General features: G+C 40.7%; 1 protein-coding gene across 2 annotated transcripts in view; it reads right to left on the bottom strand.

Annotated features, from left to right (window-relative positions):
- The window catches only part of GEK1 (D-aminoacyl-tRNA deacylase), a 443,933-nt gene that overhangs the window by 31,946 nt on the left and 397,015 nt on the right, over positions 1-14,972 (bottom strand). The gene's annotated exons all lie outside the window — the stretch shown is intronic.

The following is a 14,972-nucleotide window of genomic DNA, read 5'->3' as shown; positions in this document are numbered from 1 at the left end:
AAGTGATGGATGGATAAACCCTACATGTGAAGAAATTGATGACATCGAAGTCTTGGATCATCAGTCAACTAGAAGACCCTATAAAGTACTGATGATAGAGTCCCTAGGTAAGAGGGAGCTCTAGTGTTGAATTTTCTAAGTCTATCTGCTAGAAAAGTAATCTGTATTCTGTTGGTTTATTTCTTCTACTTGTAAATTCTGAACAAGTGATTTAATACATTTAAATACCGAAATAAACACAAACAGTCACAACATCTACAAATCAACAATTGAAAGAAAACAAGCACACAAGTGACACCGTTATTTTTGGACAAATGTCCCCAGAAAAACCAAATATGGGAAAACCGGTGCAATTATTCTGAGAATATATTATTATGGAGTTTTTCTAAGTACAACTGGGTGCCTAACTGGCTCACCCGATAGAGAAAAATACACGGCAGCAATACCTATATATTCGGAAACAGGTATTCAGAAAACCTGTCCCACGAAACCCTCTTCGGCACAACTGAAGCTCAGCGTTGGCCCTTCTGGCCTCTGCGTCAGCCTCCTGTTGACCTGTGTCAGCCCTCTGAGGCACTGTGCAGCCTCTGGGACCCTTTGTGTCACTCCAACCACCTCTGCGTGGATGACGTAGTCCCTCTGGCCTCTGTGTTGTCTCTACTGGGCTCTGCGTAGCCTGGACTGGTTGCTGCTCTCGCTCTCTATGCTTCTGCGCTGGTCTCTCCATATTGTCTCTGCCTCTCTGCCTCGTACTCACTTCCCCTCGCTGCTGATCACTGATTCAACTTTGCTTAGCAACCTCGCTCTAGCAAAATGAATGACTGATAACTCTGGTGTGTTCTCCAACTGACCCTCAAGCCTCCTCTTATACTTTTCCTGTTGGTCCTTCAACGAATGAGATTAAATCTCTAATCAACGGCTAACATTAGATTTGGCTTGATCCATGACTTTTGGAACAATTTTCTATTAATACCCATTAATATTTTATTTTTCCTAAGTTTAGACTTAGGAACTCCATTAAAAATATTAATTATTTTAATATCTTCCAAATCGGTTAGAATCTGCCCAAACAATTTCTGGGGCTTGGAGATTTCATGTGCTTTAGCCTCTCCACCCATTTTCATGGCTAGAGCACATCTGATGCTACCCCAAATCAACACTCCCTCTTAGCGAGGATTGTGCTCTAGTAATACTCCTCACTGAGCATCACACTGATTATCCGGCATAGATACCTGTGCTGATGCTAGGTCTCCCTGCCCAACATCCTCTGCACTGCTGCATCCTGTACTGCTGCCCATGGCCCTGCCACTACCACTGCTGCATCTGTACGACAACTTCATCTGCATCTGTGCTGCTGCTGGTCCATCCTCCAAGCACTGCATCTGCATTGCAGCCCCCTCTCATCATGCTACATCGTGCTACTGCAACATGCTATTGCACTGCAACTCAGTTACTGAGAAGTAAGTAACTGATCCACCCAATTTTTGACATCCCTATCAGGCTAGAAACACTACCGATGCTGAAGCTCTATTTGTCGCTAACAAGTGCTCTCTCTACTAACCTCTGTGCTGTTGCAACATCTCCCTGCATCTTGCACCGCTACAAACCTCTTTGTGTCGTCCTGCACCGTTGCAACACTCCCGTGCCTCTCGCACTGTTGCAACCTGCTAGCCTCGCACTGCCGGGGGACTCCTACACTGTAGCACTCTCTGTCGCTTCATCCGCATCTATCTCTACCGACATCCGCCAGTCTTGTTACTCCTCTTCAGGGCTTTGGTAGCAAGGTATAATCCAAGAGGTTGGGTACCTCAAGGATCCTGCTCCTCATCGCCTGTAGTCCTCTGACTACAGCTCGATGTCTCCCCCCTTCTTCTCAAGTGGCACATGAGCACTCATGGCACAATCGTCATCCTCCTCGACCTCCTTCTCTGCCTTCGTTGGCGCTACCTTAGAGTCCGAAGCCTCTCCCTTACTCTTCTTCCTAGGACATAGGTTCACATAATGACCCAATTCTGCACAATGGAAGCACTTGACCTTGGAGAGGTCCTTCTTCTTCCTCTTCTCCTGCTTTCCCGCAGATGCTAGAGCCACATCCTCTTCCTCTTTCTTCTTGATCCTGACTCCTTCCCCGCTACTCCCCATCTTGGTTAGCCATCTAATCTCCTCTTGGCGAAGAGTCGTCCACAATTCTTCCCAATCTGTCGCCCTACCCAGTATGCTTTGGACAAATGTCTCCCACTCCTTAGAGACTGTGTTAAGTGTGGTCCTCACCAACATATCCTCATCTGACGTGGCCCCTATGGAAGTTAGCTGGGCCCGGATCTCCTTCAACCAACTGAGGAAGTGATCTATTTGCTCCGCATTCTGCATCTAGTATGACCGCAACTGATTCTCAAGTAACATCTTCCTCTGTACAGAAGTATGTTGGTACAATTTCTTCAGGGCCTCCCACATCTCATTTGTTGTATTCTTCTTGGCAATATGTTGGACCACATGATCCTTGACCCCGTCAAGGATGATGCACTTCGCCATGGCCATTGCCTCCTCGTACTTCTCATTCTTGGCTGGGTCAACTGGGATCGCCACTACTCTCAAGGTGAAGGCCTTGATGAGATACTTGTATAGAATGGACAAGATCCTAGCCTTCCAGACCACAAAGTTGGACGCTCTGTCCAGCCTATCTTGATCTCTCAGCCCATTCACGACCATCTCGCTACTCTTCTGTTGACTCCTCTGAGTCTCTCTACTTCCCTCCTGGAAGTTCTCGGTTCGACTCCTGCTGAGAATCTCTACTTCCAGTCTGGAAGTTCTCTTATGGGCTCCCTTTGAGTCCTGATTTCCCTCCTCGAAATCCTTTTGCCAACGTCAAGTTGCCCCTCTTCGATCGTTTGTGCAACTGCAACACTGATCCGGATTCCTTGGCTAGAAATCCGTCTCGACAACAACTCCCTCAACCTTGGTCTTGCCCTGTTAGGTACTGTTTTGACCACAACACCCAACTAGCTTCGCTTCGCAAACTGCCCACAACCTCCTATGCCCCAACAACTTAAGGATTGAGCCTCTTGGCTCTGCGCAATCCCATCACCGGCAAACCAGCTCCCTCAGCCAACCGCGTCAGCCCTCCTAGCCTCTGCGTGAGCTTGATTCTACCTTTCCCAGCCTCTGTTGATGGCCTTTCTTTGGCCCAAACCGATGACGCAGTCCCTCTGCGTCACTCCTTCATCTGTCGCTTTCTGCAAGGATCAACTCTTTCACTCGGGACAACTGAATCTACTGCAAATGCTCTGCTCAGCTGATGCCTTCAGCTTTCTGTGATCTACAACCACGCTCTCATACCATGTTGAATTTTCTAAGTCTATCCGTTAGAAAATTAATCTGTATTTTGTTGGTTTATTTCTTCTACTTGTAAATTCTGAACAAATTATTTAATACATTTAAATACCAAAATAAACACAATATAGTCACAACATCTACAGATCAACAATTGAAAGAAAACAAGCACACAAGTGACATCGTTATTTTTGGACAAATGTCCTCGGGAAAACCCAATGCGGAAAAATCGATGTAGCTTGTTTGAGGGTATATTATTATGCAGTCTTTCTGAGTACAACTGGGTGCCTAATTGGCTCACCCAACAGAGAAAAATACACGGCAGCAATACCTCTATATTCGAAAACAAGTATTTAGAAAACTTGTCCCACGAAACCCTCTCTGGCACAACTGAAGCTCAGCGCTGGACCTTTTGGCCTCTGTGTCAGCCCTTTGAGGCACTGCGCAACCTCTGGGACCCTCTGCATCACTCCAACAACCTCTGCGTGGATGATGCAGTCCCTTTAGCCTCTGTGTTGTCTCTATTGGGCTCTGCGTAGCCTGGACTGGTCGCTGCTCTCGCTCTCTCTGCTTTTGCATTGGTCTCTACCTCTGCCTCGTACTCACTGCCCCTCGTCGCTGATCACTGATTCAACTTTGCTTAGCAACCCCGCTCTAGCAAAATGTATGACTAATCACTCTGGCGTGTTCTCCAACTGACCCTCAAACCTCCTCTTATACTTTTCCTATTGGTCCTTCAACAACCGAGATTAAATCTCTAATCAACAACTAAGATTAGATTTGGCTTGATCCATGACTTTTGGAACCTTCTAACCCAGTTTTATATTAATACCCATTAATATTTTATTTTTCCTAAGTTTAGACTTAGGAACTCCATTAAAAATATTAATTATTTTAATATCTCCCAAACCGGTTACAATACGCCCAAACCATTTCTGGGTCTTGGAGATCTCATGTGCTTTAGCCTCTCCACCAATTTTCATGGCTAGAGCACATTCGATGCTACCCCAAATCAACATCTCACAGTGATCTCATCCTATAGTAAAGTGCAGTCGTGATCTTCATAACTGTAAAAATTATCTTAGTGATAGGCTCAAAAGGCAGCCATGGTGTAGTAATGATACCCTCAATGACACTGTTACATTAATGAAGTTCTTGGTGATGCAGTGGTGTCAGAGGAGCTGCAAGATGATGATCCCAGCAGTGTTCGAGGAAGAAGATTAATGTCTTGGTCTTGAAAAGCCAGAATGTGTCAAGGGTCATGGTCTTGGTATTCGTCAATGAAATCTCTACAAGAAGAATTTTATGTGGGTTTTTCTCCCCAAGAGGGAGAGGTTTTGGCTTTGGCAGAAAGCCAAATATTTGTGTTTTTGTCTCTTTTGATTTGATAGCAGTTTGATGAAATAAACACACACACTAATAATGAATGGAAGATCAAGCTAAGATAAATTATAAATACTTCACAAATTGTTATCATGTAACGAAGAAGCATTCTAATTTATGTGTGCCCTAGATTCTTCAACATAAATGACATGAGGAAAAGTGTATATATAGCCACACTCGGCCTCACTTAGAGGTAAGCAACTCAACAAGCATTCAGTTAAGCAGAAGTGCGAAGAAGAGGTGAAGAAGTAGTGTGAAGAAAAGACTACAAAGACAAGTGCGAAGATAGGATAAGAATGATTCTTCTGGGCATAGCGAAGGAAGATTCCTCTGGGCATAGCAAAAAAGAGTTTCTTCTGGGTATAACAAAGGAGAGTTACTTCTAGGGATTGCAAAGGAAGGTTTCATCTGGGGTCAACGAAGAAAGGGTTCTTCTGGATATTGTTCTGGGTGACCGAGATAGAAATCAAGACTAGAGACCGAGATTCTCTAGAGGAAGCAAGTAAGATCATAGAGACCAAGATTCTCTAGGAGAAGTCGAGAAGAAGCAGTGTGAAGGATAGAGACCAAGTTTCTCTAGAAGGAGCCGAGGAGAGCAATTCAAGATCAAGAAGAAAGTCAAGAAAGGGAAGAGGCAAAGCATCAAGGTTAGTGACAAGGTTCTTGGGAGGATACTAGAGTCAAAGGTCTTTGTCATGGTCTTGGTACTCATCAATTGAAGATCTAGAAGAAGAATTTTGATCGGGTTTTCCTTTCAAGAGGTGAGAGTTTTTGGCTCTGGCTGACAAGGCTACATACTATGTCACTTGTCTTTTGTTGTGCATATTGGTAATTGTCTTGATGAAAAGAACACAATAATAACATAACGAAGAAAAGACTATAAGCTAAGAAGTAAAAGTATATCACAAGCACTTATCAAGTAGATAAATCTTTTAACTATTCATGCCCTGAATTTCTCAATAGGGGTTCCTTCCAAAATCGTGACCGACAATGCTAAAGCCTTTGACTCTATGGCTCTCACATCCCTGTGTAACAAATATGGTATAATATTGTCATATTGGTATTCAAGATCTACTTATTATCATTGAGATCTGAAGTATAATATTCGAGATTTTCTTATTATCAATAAGATCTGAAGTTTGGTATTCAAGATCAGCTTATTATCATTGTGATCCGAAGTTTGGTGTCTGATATCTGCTTTTTATTGTAGTGATCAGAGCCTGGGTCCAAAATTTGGGCCTAGATCTGAGTTCTAATCTGACTGTCTTCTGTGATATGACAAGAGGATCAACCTCTGCTTGGTGATCTTTGTTTGACATTCAGTCGTGGAGACTTTGCACTTGTGGAAGCCTTCTTACTTCAGTATATTCCATGTCTTGATGTATTGTTGAAGGACCTCTCTAAGAAAGATTTGGTTGGGTTTACCCCTTTGTGGGCTTTTTCCCTGGTCTTCGACCTAATTTTTGGTGTTTCTTATTGTGCATTGTGATTTCTGCTTTCTCCTTACTACTATTGGTTAATTTTTGAAGTATAATTATTTGATGTTGGAAGAATAAATTTAAAAGAAGTATTGTTAACCTCACAAATAATTATCTGAAGTTTAGAAAATATTGCTTGTACGCGCTGTACTTGGACTTCTAACAGTAAAGAGCGTAAAAGTCGCACTGAGGGCTTAGTTGTTAAAACTTTTTTGTAAAAATATTGGAATGTTTTTAGATTGAGTTTTGGTGGCTTTTGTCCTAGACCACCCTGGAATGGAATAAGAGGGTCTAAAGACATTTGTTCTTGAGTGAAATTGTGCACATTTTATTTTGTCTAGATTTAGAGGTTAAGTGAGTCAATCATTGTCATCAAAATTCAAGTCACTGTACAGTGTAACCACATTCAAGTGAGTCATCAATTTCAAGATTGTAATCGAACTTCAGGGTACATAATCGGTAGTACCGAACACCCTAACGTTGAACAAAAGTCAAGCAAGCAACTACAAGTGAGTGTGACAAGCGAGCAAGTTAAGTGAAAAATTGGTAGAGGAGGAAAGCACCCTCTAAATGCATCTCAGGAAATTAAATATTTGCAAGAGTGAAACCATTAATTATACAATAAAATTAAAGTACTTAAGTGGAAATTATGACAAGATCAAACCATAATAGATCAAATGTCTAACACACTAGAATTTGCAAACAATCTTCAAAAAGAAATAGATATGAAGGATCCTTTGGTGGAAAATCATTGTAGAACTCTCAAACAAAACTTTGCTGCCTCAAGGTATCCACAAACTAGCCTTCATTGCTTCAGGATATAATCCACAATGCCACAAAAAGACAACCATAGAGAATTGCATCCTTCAAATTCAAATAAGAAATGCCTTAGAATATTATACTTCAACAGGATAAAGAAAGGGAAGAAGACTAGCTAGGGTGGGACCATCTCCACCAAAACTAATTAAGGGAAAAGGGGTCTTAAAACCCTTACAACCTCAACTAAAAGAAAACTGAGAGATTCCAATCCAACTCAATGATAAGAAAATGATTCTATCTCTCCCTTATTTATAGATTTCTCATGGGGTCTCCTTTCATTAATTTAATGCGAGGGGTTACAAGTATAGTCCCATTTGGGTTTTTTCCCCAACTACCCCGAATTTATCCAATGCTGCCTCAAAACGTTGCATAATGGGTTTTCCCCTTTATCAATGACTATAGTGTTGATTTTTGGTCGCATTGGATGTGCTCTAGCCTTGAAAATTGGTGGAGAGGCTAAGGCACATGAGATCTCCAAGACCCAGAAATCGTTTTGGGAAATTCCACTCGGATGAAGAGATATTAAAATAATTAATATTTTTAATGGGGTTCCTAAGTCTAAATGTAGAAAAATAAAAATATTAATGGGTATTAATAAAGATAAGGGTGAGAAGCTTCTAAGCGACGACGATCAAGTCTGTTTTAATCTTAGTCATTGATTAGAGACTTAATCTTGACTGTTGATTTATCAACAGGAAAAGTATAAGAGAAGACTTGAGGATCATTTGGTAAAACACCCGTAGATACTCAGTGTCTCAAGGAAAATCGATTCTCAAGAGAGGAGATCGATTTCAGAGGGAGAGTTGCAGGGACAGTGGGAGACAACGCAGAGAGATGCAATCGAGAGGACAGACACAACCCTCACGCAGAGGGACAGAAAGCCACTCAGAGCCATGCTGAGCCACATAAAGTGACGCAGAGGTGACGTAGGAGTGGAAGCAGGGTCTCCAAAGTGTCAGAAAGTCTCAAAGGGAAAGTCTCAGGTGTTTTCTTTCAATTTCTCTGTAAAATCATTCCTTGTAAAAGCAATTGCTGCTTAAGATTAATAAAGTCCTCATCTATTACATCGATTTTCCCACATTGGGTTTTTCCCGAGACAATTGTCCAAGAACAACTGTGTTGATGCGATTAATTTTTGTGCATGTATTTTTCTCTAGGTAATTGCGTGATAACTGCAATATAATTTATTTTAATATTTGCTAATGGGATTTCGTAAATAACTTATTGCGAATAATAAGTAGGTGAAATAAATAAGTTGTTGCAGTAGAATTTCAGTTTAGAAATTTTCACATGGTATCAGAGCAGGGATCCAACAACAGGAGGGAAATCAGCTATGGGTCAAGAGCATGATGCAGAGGCATCCACTCAAGGCGTCTCGAACAAATTTCCAGAAGAATGCACAAGGGACATGAATTGCAAGTATTCCATGTTAGCTTCCAGATTGGAAGAAGAAGTCGCTTGCTTAGCAAGCTCTGCCTCCTTTGAGTTTTGGTATATAAACAATGGAGCTTACTAGCATATGACAGGAATTCGAGAATGTTTTTCAAATTATCAGGAAGAAAGAATGAATTTTCAGATCACCATGGGAAATAAGGCAATGTGTACTCCTATAGGAAGAGGTACCATGGTCTTCCAAACCGAAGCAGGAGAACGGCTTCGGGCAACCAATGTGCTGCAAGTGCTAGGATTAGGGATGAACTTACTCTTCGTATCTCAACTTCAAAACAAGGGCTATGACATTTTCTTCATTAAGGAGAAAGTATATGTCAAACACCCGAGTTGGAAAAAGAAGGCTCAGATTGGAATAATAAGTAACAGGTTGTACAGGTTGTAGCTAGAATCACCAATGACACTGATAGGCAGTAATGTAGACAAAGATTTGAATGAACTATGGCACAGGAGGATGGGACACTTACAACATGGGGCTTTGAGAATTCTCAGGAAAACAATGTCAAGAGTTCCAGAACTAAGTACCGAACGAGATGATGTATGCAGAGGGTGTGCTTTGGGCAAGTATGCCAAAGTAACGTTTTCCAGAAGTAACAATAGGGCTAAGAGTGTGCTAGGATTGATACACTCAAATATCTGCAAACCGATGTCCACAAAATCTCTTAGTGGTGCCGAATACTTTGTCACTTTCATCGATGACCATTCCAGAAAGACTTGGATTTACTTTATGAAAACCAAGGATGAGGTTTTTGGTCGATTCAAAGAGTTCAAGTCTCTAGTGGAGAATCTGACAGGAAAGAAGATAAAAGTGATGCGATCAGACAATGGTGGAGAGTATGCTGACAAGGACTTCACTGATTTTTGCGCTAAGGAAGGCATCAGAAGAGAGTGAACAACTCCCTACAATCTGAGCATAATGGAGTAGTAGAAAGGAAAAACAAGACTATTGTGGAAGCAGCTAGGACAATGTTGTATGATCATGATACGCCTAAATTTATGTGGGCAGAAGCATGCAACACGACATTTTATGTCCAGAACAGGACTCCACACAAGGCATTGGGAAAAATCACTCTAGCGAAGGTCTTCATAGGGAAGACACCTGAAGTCAATCATTTCAGAATATTTGGGAGTTTAGCGTATTGCCGTATACACGAAGAAAAGAGAAAGAAATTAGATCAAACTGCTGAGAAAGAATATCTTGTGGGATATACAGAGCATGCTAAGGCATATAGAGTCTATCTTCCAGGGAGTAGGAAGGTGGGAGCTTGGCGGGATGTAAAGTTCATGGAGGGCAGAACTTTCAGGAAATCTGGAGAAATGCCTTCCGAGGAGTAGTCAAAAGATGAGTCGTTGGTCAAACCACTTCGACCAGCAAAAACTAATACCATAAACTCTCTTGAAGAAAAAGCTTCAAAACAAGAGGAATCTCAGGAAGAGGAAGAGCTGATAGATGTGCCTATTACCAGTGGAAGAACGAGCCGAGAACTTCGACAGATTCTACGGGATGCAAAAGACTTCATTGGTGCACCTAGGAATAATAAAAGGGAGCAAAGAAAACCAGATAGATACCAAGCCTTAGTAGCTCAGGATGGGGAACCTTCTAGATTTCAGGAGGCTATTCAACATCAAGTATGGGTAGATGCTATGGTGGAGAACTACAACTCTATAATGGTCAATGATGTCTGGGAAGTGGTACCTAGGTCTCAGGACAGATCTGTGGTAGGCTCGAGATGGATCTACAAGGTCAAATATGTTGCAGATGGCAGTGTGGAGAAATACAAAGCCAAGTTTGTGGCTAAGGGGTATGCTCAAAAGGAAGGGACAGACTACGAAGAAACCTTCGCCCTAGTAGCTAGGTATACTTCTATTAGAACCGTGATATCTCTTGCAGCACAGATGGGGTGGGAGATTCATTAGATGGATGTCAAGACAACATTTTTGAACGGGGTAATAGAAGTGGAAGTATACATTGAACAGACAGAAGGTTTTGAGACACATGAGAAGAAATCTTATGTATGCAGATTAAAGAAAGCCTTGTATGGGCTTAAACAGGCACCTAGAGCATGGTACGGTCGAATTGATGGCTACTTGCAGAAGATGGGGTTCGTCAAGAGTGATGTAGACCCTAATCTATACTATCTATTCGTAGAGAATGAGCCTCTAATCCTAGTGTTATATGTAGATGATTTCTTCCTGACAGGCTCATCCAAGCTCATCAAAGACTGCAAGAAGAACCTAGCCAAAAAATTCGACATGAAGGATTTGGGACATATGCATTGTTTCTTGGGTTGGAAGTTTGGCAGCAAAAGGGTGAGATCTTCCTTGGAAAGGGAGATATGCTACAGAAATCTTGAAGAGATTCAGGATGCAGGACTGTAGACCTATGGCTACTCCAATGATCACCAACTGGAAGAAGATTGATGCATCAGAAGATAAAGATGTCGATCCCACCTTGTATAGGCAACTTATAAGGTCCCTGATGTATGTGGTCAATACTAGGCCAGACATTTGTTACACTGTCAACACCCTCAGTCAGTTCATGGTGGAACCTAAGAGAATGTACTGGGCAGTAGCCAAACATGTTCTCAGGTATATACAAGGAACAATCCAGCATGGACTATTGTACACCAGAGGCAATGACATCGGGTTGAGTGGGTTCACTGACGCAGATTGGGCTGGAAGTTCAGTAGATTAGAAAAGTATAACTGGGTACTGTTTCAACATTGGATTAGGAATGACCTGCTAGTGTAGTAGGAAACAGAAATCCGTCGCTCTAAGCTCAGCTGAAGCAGAATATATGGCAGGTAGCACAACACCGTGCGAAGCCATATGGCTTAGGAAATTGCTTGTGAATCTATTCAGGAGAAGGATGGAAGCGACTATGATCATGTGTGATAATCAGAGTTGCATCAAGCTCTCTTAGAATCTAGTATTTCATGATCGGTCGAAGCACATTGATATCAAGTGTCACTTTGTCAGAGACTGTGTCCAACGAGGAGAAGTACAATTGAGGTACACTCCTACAAGAGAACAGGTGGTAGACATCCTCACCAAGGCTCTAGGAAGAACAAAGTTTGTTTATTTCAAGGAGAAGATGGGGATGGTAAAGAATCCATTTGAGTAGCAAAAATGGATAAGTGTCAGGAGTTGCAATGCAACAGTTAGAAGTGATAGTACTATGGGCAACATGATGCAACATGTTGAGAGGGTGTCGCAGTACAGATGAAGTGGTGGAAGTGGTAGTGTCATGGGTAGAAGTACAAGAAGCAATAGTGCAGGGGATGTCAGGTAGCAAGCCAAGCATCAACACAGGTATCTTTGCGGAAGATCAGTGTGATGTTTCTATAGTGAAGCATTGCTAGAGCACATTCTTCACTAAGAGGGAGTGTTGATTTTTGGTAGCATCGGATGTGCTCTAGCCTTGAAAATTGGTGGAGAGGCTAAAGCACATGAGATCTCCACGACCCATAAATCATTTTGGGAAATTCCACTCAGATGAAGAGATATTAAAATAATTAATATTTTTAATGGGGTTCCTAAGTCTAAAGTTAGGAATATAAAAATATTAATGGGTATTAATAAAGATAAGGGTGAGAAGCTTCTAAGAGATGAGGATCAAGTCTGTTTTAATCTTAGTCGTTGATTAGAGACTTCATCTCGGTCGTTGATTTATCCATAGGAAAAGTATAAGAGAAGACTTGAGGATCATTTAGAAAAACACCGGCAAATACTTGGTATCTCAAGGAAAATTGATTCTCAAGAGAGGAGATCAATTTCAGAGGGAGAGTTGTAGGGTGGAGGAAGAGGAGGGCATCAGCAGCAGGCAGTGACTGAGGAGGAGGTGACGCAGGGACAATGAGAGACAACGCAGATAGAGACGCAGTCCAGAGGAGAGACGCAACCCTCATGCAGGCTGAGTAGAGGGATGTGGAGCCACTCAGAGCCACGCAGAGTGACACACGAGTGGGAGCATGGTCTCCAAAGAGTCAAAAAGTCTCAAAGGGAAAAACTTTGGGTAATTGTGTGATAACTGCAGTAGAATTTATTTTAATATTTGTTGAAGGGATTTCGTAAATAACTTATTGCGAATAATAAGTAGGTGAAATAAATCAGTTGTTGCAGCAGAATTTCAGTTTAGAAATTTTCACATATAGCCTACGGGGTTGGATAAGCTACTTCATCTCCCTTTGGCCAATTAATTAATAGGGAACATTACAGTACTTCGAATAGAGAACATAACATGTCCAAGTCCCATACCCTAAGACACATGGTTTGGGTTTGAGTTCGGGTTCGACAATTATTAGGTTCAGTTTGAGCTCAAATTTTCTCATGAGGTTTGGATGAGGTTTGCCATTAGATTTATCTATATTCACTTTCTGTGCGTGTGTGTGTATAATTTAAAAATGAAATATAGCAAAAATCAACAAGAAATCAACATCAATAAACATAAAATACTATCATGGATTTGGAAACTGCAAGAATTGATTACAAACTTGAATTGTGACATCAGGTTATGAGGTTTCAGCTATGGTATTGGTAAATGCCTTTGAGGTTTGATGAGGTTAGCCAAAACTCAAAAAAAAGAATTAGGTTAGCCAAATTTCAAACCTCAAAGTTGATGTTCGGCAAACCTTGTGACATAGCCCATACCTATGCTGTCCTACATCTGTTTCAAAGTGCAAAGATGCTTTCTATCCTTCTTGAAGCCTATTATTTAAGCACATTTCCCAACTCATCCTCTCATTATATTCCAACCTTATTTCCAACAGTTCCCTTCCAAAAGTTGGATTTATTTCATTTTTCTCTTGAGCAAGAATAATACTACCTTGATGTTACATGTATTCACATTCATCCCCACGTCCTTGCAAAATCCTTCTAAATCCCTCAAGTGGTCTTGTAGGATGCGAAGTGTCTAGGCTACTAAGATGAAATCATATTAATATGTCAATATTTCTATAATAAATTCTGCTATGTTCACATCCTTCCCAGCTCTCTGATTATCCACTCCTCTATTTTTCAATATACAACCCAATCAGAGTGGGGGAGAGTGGACAACCCTGTTACACTCCCATGTCATTGTTGAATCACTTTTATAGCCGTTCCTTAGTTCTGATTTCTTCCTCTACTTGTTTGTACAAACTGTGGATTGCTGCCCTCCATCGATTTTGGAACTACATTTCAACTAGCCCCTACCATATCTTATCTCTTGGCAGTGTCAAAGACTTATTTAAAGTCTATGAAGCAAAAAAATAGCTCAACAATTTTGTTATCCCACATTTTCTCTATCATGTACCTCAACGTGAGAAGTGGTCTATGGTGGAGTGCTTTGGCTTGAAATTGGCTCAGCCCTTAGCTCATTTCCCCCCCACTTGCCGATTTTTCTTTCCACCATCCCTCCAAAGATTTCAGCAGAAGGAGAGATATGGAGAGAGCACATGGAATCTGTAAACATTTCAATGTTAACAAATAAGGATTCATTGATTCATCATAGATTGATAGTACGCATCGCACAAACAATATTTGATTACAGTTATCAGATATTAAGAAGAAAAGGAAATTATGATTAAAGAATGTTGGGAAGAAACATGAAGAATGTAATATTGAAGAAGAGACAAAATGAAGATTCAAGACATTCTTCCAAATCTTCCCACCGAATGACAACTAATAAAATCCATTTCTACTTTGTTCTTTGAATTGAAAAAGATTGGAATTGGCAGAACGTCAGAATGATTTACAAATAACATGGTCAAAAAAGACACTATGTTGGAAGTGCCCATCATAAGTCTTATAGTTGAACTTGAAAAGCTTGAAGATCTAGGCTTGAAGTTACCAAAGTTGAAACATCAACTCCCAAATCAATGGAATTTCTCTTCCCTTGACATAAAGCTTCAAAGACGCTTCTTAGTAATCAATAATTATTGGGGTTCTTCCAAGCCCACAAGACTGCTCCAAATCCTGGTTCTCATTGAAGACTTGCTAATAATCAAGAGGTAATTCATAGAAACTTAGCGATTACAAGTCAATACTAAAAATTGAATTTATCTTCTAAGGACCATCTTGATACCTTATGTGTATGGATATGGATATGGACATAATACGATAAAAAAGAAAATTATATCAGAAAAAACAAGTATGAAATAAGAGTTTACTCTAAAATATGCCTGAAATACAACCAAAATATGATATGATACAGCCAGCTTACAATATAATATGACCAAAAACAGAATATGGCTGAAAGACAGCTGAGATACAGTTAAGATAAGTATGGTCAATGATATGTTGACCATCTTCCATATATACACCAAATATGGCTGTATATTGTAATTATGCAAATATCCTTAAAAATAGATGCTTAGAAGAGCTCAATATGTGAAATTTACGCAATAAGAACCAATATGAAATTATCATTCAATATTTTTTTTATAAGTTTCTTAGGATAAATTATGTAAACTTTGCATTTTCATGTTTCTAGGCCATAAAAAAACAGATAAAGGAAAACGGGAGAGTGACACT

Source organism: Pinus tabuliformis, chromosome 3_2 (genome assembly GCF_031772625.1).
Source record: "Pinus tabuliformis cultivar Carrire ecotype Pingquan chromosome 3_2, CPIR1, whole genome shotgun sequence".
Taxonomy (NCBI): Eukaryota; Viridiplantae; Streptophyta; class Pinopsida; order Pinales; family Pinaceae; genus Pinus; species Pinus tabuliformis.
This window is presented reverse-complemented; position numbering and strand designations above follow the sequence as displayed.